This window comes from Salmo salar, chromosome 23 (genome assembly GCF_965601325.2).
Source record: "Salmo salar chromosome 23, fSalSal1, whole genome shotgun sequence".
NCBI lineage: Eukaryota > Metazoa > Chordata > Actinopteri > Salmoniformes > Salmonidae > Salmo > Salmo salar.
In genome coordinates, this window is record NC_138313.1 from 21482867 (window position 1) to 21490325 (window position 7459).

Consider the following 7459-nt stretch of genomic DNA (forward strand, 5'->3'; position numbering starts at 1 on the left):
TAGTCATCATCATAATAGTACGTTACTGTTAGGTATGCGTAACTGGCTGTAAGGGAGTCAGGCGCAGGAGAGCAGAAGTTGGGTAGCCAAAGGAGCCTTTTATTTCAGTGAACAAAACACACGCACTAAAAACACTAAACACAATATGGGTTGACATAACCCAGCGCAAACCAGTCTAGCGTGCACATACACAAAACAACAAACAATTCCACACAAAGACATGGGGGGGAACAGAGGGTTAAATACAGAACAATTAATAAAGGAAATTAAAACCAGGTGTGCAGGAAAACAAGACAAAACAAATGGAAAATGAAAAGTGGATTGATGATGGCTAGAAAACCGGCGACATCGACTGCCGAACGCTGCCTGAACAAGGAGAGGAACCGACTTTGGTGGAAGTCGTGACAGACCCCCTCCTTGACGTGCGGCTCCAGCAGCGCGCCGACACCGGCCTCGAGGACACCCGGAAAGCGAGGTGCAGGGCAATCCGGACGGAGACGGTGGAACTCCCGTAGCATTGAAGGGTCCAACACGTCCTCCACCGGAACCCAGCATCTTTCCTCCGGACTGTACCCCTCCCAGTCCACGAGGTACTGAAGGCCCCTCACCCAACGCCGCAAATCCAATATGGATCGAACGGAGTACGCCGGGGCCCCCTCGATGTCCAGAGGGGGCGGAGAAACCTCCCGCACCTCAGACTCCTGGAACGGGCCAGCAACCACTGGCCTGAGGAGAGACACATGGAACGAGGGGTTAATACGGTTATCGGGAGGAAGCTGTAACCTGTAACTCACCTCGTTCAGTCTCCTCAGGACTTTAAATGGCCCCACAAACCGCGGACCCAGCTTCCGGCAGGGCAGGCGGAGGGGCAGGTTTTGGGTCGAGAGCCAGACTGTGCGAACACCGGGGCCTCACTGCGGTGATGGTCTGCGCTGGCTTTCTGGCACAGCACGGCACGCTGAAGGTGAACATGGGCGGCGTCCCATGTCTCCTCCGCTCGCCGGAACCAGTCGTCCACTGCAGGAGCTTCGGTCTGACTCTGATGCCAAGGAGCCAGAACCGGCTGGTGCCCCAGTACGCACTGGAAGGGGGAGAGGTTAGTGGAGGAGTGGCAGAGCGAGTTCTGGGCCATCTCTGCCCAGGGCACGAACGCCGACCACTCCCCTGGCCGATCCTGGCAATAAGACCTCAGAAACCTACCCACATCCTGGTTAACTCTCTCCACCTGCCGTTACTCTCATGGTGAAAACCCGAGGTAAGGCTGATCGAGATCCCTAGACGTTCCGTGAACGCCCTCCAGACCCTCGAAGTGAACTGGGGACCCCGATCCGACACTATATCCTCAGGCACCCCGTAGTGCCGGAAGACGTGCATAAACAAGGCCTCGGCAGTCTGTAGGGCCGTAGGGAGACCGGGCAGAGGAAGGAGACGGCAGGACTTTGAGAAATGATGGGGGACATTGGTCAGGAAATCGATCGACAGACAGTTGTGGAACGGGTAAGGGGTGTAACTTACCTCTGGGCAGGTGCCTAGGAGCCTTACACTGCGCGCACACCGAGCAAGAGGAAACATAAACCCTCACGTCCTTAGCCAAAGTGGACCACCAGTACTTCCCACTCAGACAGCGCACTGTCCGACCGGTGCCTGGATGACCAGAGGAGGGTGACGTGTGGGCCCAATAGATCAGCCGGTCATGGACAGCAGACGGAACGTACAGACACCCAGCGGGACACTGGAGGGGAGTGGGCTCTGAACGTAACGCCTGCTCAATGTCCGCATCCAGCTCCCACACTACCGGTGCCACCAGGCAGGAGGCCGGGAGTATGGGGGTATGATCCATGGGCTGCTCCTCTGTGTCATACAGCCGGGACAGTGCGTCTGCCTTCATGTTCTGGGAACCTGGTCTGTACGAAAGGGTGAAAACAAAATGGGTGAAAAACATGGCCCACCTTGCCTGGCGAGGGTTCAGTCTCCTCGCTGCCTGGATGTTCTCCAGATTGCGGTGGTCAGTCCAGATGAGAAAAGGGTGTTTAGCCCCCTCAAGCCAATGTCTCCACGCCTTCAGAGCCATGACGACAGCCAACAGCTCCCGGTCCCCCACATCATAGTTTCGCTCCGCCGGTCTGAGCTTCCTCGAGAAGAAGGCACAGGGGCGGAGCTTCCTTTACCCGAGCGCTGAGAGAGCATGGCTCCTATCCCAGCCTCGGACGCGTCCACCTCCACTATGAACGCCAAAGAGGGATCCGGATGGGCCAGCACGGGAGCCGAGGTAAACAGAGCCCTCAGGTGACCAATAGCCCTGTCCGCCTCAGCCGACCACTGCAAACGCACCGGTCCCCCCTTCAGCAGTGAGGTAATGGTAGCCGCTACCTGACCAAAACCCTGGATAAACCTCCGGTAGTAATTGGCAAACCCTAGAAACCACTGCTCCTCCTTTACCGTGGTGGGAGTCGGCCAATTACGCACGGCTGAAATGCGGTCACTCTCCATCTCCAGCCCCGAGGTGGAAATGCGGTACCCTAAGAAGGAGACGGACTGCTGGAAAAACAGGCATTTCTCAACCTTGACGTACAGGTCACGCTCCAACAGTCGACCAAGCACCCTGCGCAACAGGGACACATGCTCGGCCCGTGTAGCGGAGTATATCAGAATGTCATCAATATACACACTACACCCTGCCCGTGCAGGTCCCTGAAAATCTCATCTACAAAGGCTTGGAAGACTGATGGAGCATTCATCAACCCGTACGGCATGACGAGGTACTCATAATGCCCTGAGGTCGTACTGAACATTGTCTTCCACTCGTCTCCCTCCCGGATACGCACCAGGTTGTAAGCGCTAGTTTGGTGAAGAAGCGCGCCCCGTGCATTGACTCAATTGCAGTGGCGATAAGAGGTAGCGGGTAACTGTACCTCACCGTGATCTGATTTAGGCCTCGGCAGTCAATACACGGGAGCAGACCTCCCTCCTTCTTCTTCACAAAAAAGAAACTCGAGGAGGCGGGTGAAGTGGAGGACCGAATGTACCCCTGATGCAGGAATTCGGAGACATATGTTTCCATAGCCGCCATCTCTGGCTGTGACAGGGGATACACGTGACTCCTGGGAAGTGCGGCGTCTACTAGGAGATTTATCGCACAATCCCCCTCTCGATGGGGTGGTAATTGAGTCGCCTTCTTTTTGGAGAAGGCGAGAGCCAAATCGGCATATTCGGGGGGAATGCGCACGGTGGAGACCTGGTCTGTACTTTCCACCGTAGTAGCACCAACGGAAACCGCTAAACACCTCCCTGAGCACTCTCGCAACCACCCCGTGAGAGCCCTCTGTTGCCATGAAATGGTGGGGTCATGACGAGCTAACCAAGGAAGGTCTAGTACCACGGGAAACGCGGGAGAGTCAATGAGGAAGAAACTGATTCTCTCCTCGTGACCCGCCTGCGTCACCATGCCCAAGGGAATGGTAGCCTCCCTAATCAACCCAGACCCTAAATGGTCAACTGTCCAGAGCGTGAACTGGGAAAGGCCTAACCACTGGAACAATAGGGATCCCTAACCTATGGGCGAATGCTCTGTCGATAAAATTTCCAGCTGCGCCTGAATCGACAAGCGCCTTATGCTGTGAATGCGGGGAAAACTCAGGAAAGTAAACATGCACAAACAGGCATACAACAGAGGGCTATGGATGAGCATGGTGCAGGCTCACCTGGGGGCGACGCAAGAGTGCCCTGCCTGCTGCCTCGAACCCTAGAGGAACCAACACGGCACCAACCAGCAGTGTGACCTCTGCGGCCACAGATGGTACACGTGAAAGCCCCTCCCCGGCCTCCCTGAGCGCAGCACCTCCCAGCTCCATAGGCACCGGAGCGGTGATGCTGGGAATGGGAATCGACAGAGGCCTCTCTGGACGTCCGCGGGTGACCAGCAGGTTATCCAACCGAATGGACAGGTCAACCGGGTGGTATCCCTGCAGGCCAACTCCCAACGGACATCCTCGCGCAGGCTGCAGCGGTAGTGGTTGCTAAGGGCCCTGGCGTTCCATCCCGCACCTGCGGCCAGGGTTCGAAATTCCAGGGCGAACTCCTGGGCGCTCCTCGTCCCCTGCCTCAGGTGGAAGAGACGTTCACCTGCCGCTCTACCCTCGGGCGGGTGGTCGAACACTGCCCGGAAGCGGCGGGTGAACGCCTCGAAGTCGTCCAACGCCGCATCTCCTTCTCCCCACGGCGTTAGCCCACTCCAGAGCTCTCCCCGAGAGGCACGAGACGAGGGCAGACACCCTCTCCCTTCCCGAGGGCACCGTGCCGCCGTCCCATCATACTCCCTGGGAAGGGCGAGACTCATCCCACTGGGACCCGGGTATAGGAGGGATGAGTAGTGGTAACCCCTGTTGGGCTGGTGGAGGCACTGGAGGGACTCTCTGTCTCTCCCAGCGGTCCATGGTCTGAACGACGCGGTCCATCGCGATGCCGAGATGGTGTAGCATCGCCGGGTGTTCTCTGACGCACTCCTCAACTCCTATAACCGGGGTACCTGCTCCTGCTGACTCCATGGTGTGGTGTGGAATTCTGTTAGGTATGCGTAACTGGCTGTAAGGGAGTCAGGCGCAGGAGAGCAGAAGTTGGGTAGCCAAATGAGCCTTTTATTTCGGCGAACAAAACACACGCACAAAAAACACTAAACACAATATGGGTTGACATAGCCCAGCGCAAACCAGTCTAGCGTTCACATCCACGAAACAACAAACAATTCCACACAAAGACATGGGGGGAACAGAGGGTTAAATACACAACAATTAATGAGGGAAATGAAAACCAGGTGTGCAGGAAAACAAGACAAAAGAAATGGAAAATGAAAAGTGGATCGATGATGGCTAGAAGACCGGCGACGTCGACCGCCGAGCGCCGCCCGAACAAGGAGAGGAACCAACTTCAGTGGAAGTCGTGACAATTACAATATATACCATACTTTATATGTTTATACTTTACAAACATACATTTTCATGTAGTTCTCAAAATCTGTAGTAGACAAACTAATTTAAAATATATAGGTTTACCAAATTCACATAGAAATATGTGTTACAGATCTGTCATTCTCAGTCTAAGAAGCTGTAGATCTGTTTATATACAGTATCTCACAAAAGTGAGTACACCCTTCACATTTTTGTAAATATTTGAGTATATCTTTTCATGTGACAAGACTGAAGAAATGACACTTTGCTACAATGTAAAGTAGTGAGTGTACAGCTTGTATAACAGTGTAAATTTGCTGTCCCCTCAAAATAACACAACACACAGCCATTAATGTCTAAACCGCTGGCAACAAAAGTGAGTACACCCCTAAGTGAAAATATCCAAATTGAGCCCAAAGTGTCAATATTTTGTGTGGCCACCATCATTTTCCAGCACTGCCTTAACCCTCTTGGGCATGGAGTTCACCAGAGCTTCACAGGTTGCCACTGGAGTCCTCTTCCACTCCTCCATGACGACATCACGGAGCTGGTGGATGTTAGAGACCTTGCACTCCTCCACCTTCCGTTTGAGGATGCCCCACAGATGCTCAATAGGGTTTAGGTCTGGAGACATGCTTGGCCAGTCCATCACCTTTACCCTCAGCTTCTTTAGCAAGGCAGTGGTCATCTTGGAGGTGTGTTTGGGGTCGTTATCATGTTGGAATACTGCCCTGCGGCCCAGTCTCCGAAGGGAGGGGATCATGCTCTGCTTCAGTATGTCACAGTACTACATGTTGGCATTCATGGTTCCCTCAATGAACTGTAGCTCCCCAGTGCCGGCAGCACTCATGCAGCCCCAGACCATGACACTCCCACCACCATGCTTGACTGTAGGCAAGACACACTTGTCTTTGTACTCCTCACCTGGTTGCCGCCACACATGCTTGACACCATCTGAACCAAATAAGTTTATCTTGGTCTCATCAGACCACAGGACATGGTTCCAGTAATCCATGTCCTTAGTCTGCTTGTCTTCAGCAAACTGTTTGCGGGCTTTCTTGTGCATCATCTTTAGAAGAGGCTTCCTGGGATGACAGCCATGCAGACCAATTTGATGCAGTGTGCGGCGTATGGTCTGAGCACTGACAGGCTGACCCCCCACCCCTTCAACCTCTGCAGCAATGCTGGCAGCACTCATACGTCTATTTCCCAAAGACAACCTCTGGATATGACGCTGAGCACGTGCACTCAACTTCTTGGGCGACCATGGCGAGGCCTGTTCTGAGTGGAACCTGTCCTGTTAAACCACTGTATGGTCTTGGCCACCGTGCTGCAGCTCAGTTTCAGGGTCTTGGCAATCTTCTTATAGCCCAGGCCATCTTTATGTAGAGCAACAATTCTTTTTTTCAGATCCTCAGAGAGTTCTTTGCCATGAGGTGCCATGTTGAACTTCCAGTGGCCAGTCAGTATGAGGGAGTGTGAGAGCGATGACACCAAATTTAACACACCTGCTCCCCATTCACACCTGAGACCTTGTAACACTAACGAGTCACATGACACCGGGGAGGGAAAATGGCTAATTGGGCCCAATTTGGATATTTTCACTTAGGGGTCTACTCACTTTTGTTGCCAGCGGTTTAGACATTAATGGCTGTGTGTTGAGTTATTTTGAGGGGACAGCAAATTTACACTGTTATACAAGCTGTACACTCACTACTTTACATTGTAGCAAAGTGTCATTTCTTCAGTGTTGTCACATGAAAAGATATACTCAAATATTTACAAAAATATATCACTTTTGTCAGATACTGTATGTGCTATTTCTATGTTTTCCATGTTTAAGTTTGTCTATTACTTTTGGTTTTGTAAACCGGCTAAAACAGCTAAAAATACAATATTTTTGGTTATAGAAAATATATTTCACAGCGATTTAGATGGTACAAGGATTCTCTTCACGATACTTGCTATTAAAATTTTTGCAACCAGGAAATGGCGGAGCGATTTCTGCATAGTGCCTCTTTAAGTAATAGTTAAATGTATTTTAACAAGTGGGAAGACAATCATATCAAAAAAATGTGAGCATTGCATTGTGATTAACAACTACTTTATATAAACAAAATGTATTGCAATGTGAAACATGTATGTCTAGATGAAACACTGATTAAGTTTGGTGAAAAAGGGATTGTATGATTTTGTGTGTTGTACTTAGTCAGTTGAAAATGTGCTTAGAGTTTTGATGCAACTGCCTTTTTGATGATGTTTTGGGTTTTGTACTAAGTGTTTGGAAAATTAAACACATACTTATGAAAATTGCACCAAAGCGATACCATATTTTTTTTATTGCTCTAAGCAAATCAGCTTTTGCACCTGAGGAATCTTCACAACATAAACATAAACATTATGGAGAAAAGTACATTTGACCAAAGTCAATTTGAGAAGTTCAAAAGTTCAAAACAATACTTTTTGGGGGGCAAAACAATATATGCACACACACACATCAGACACACAACATACAT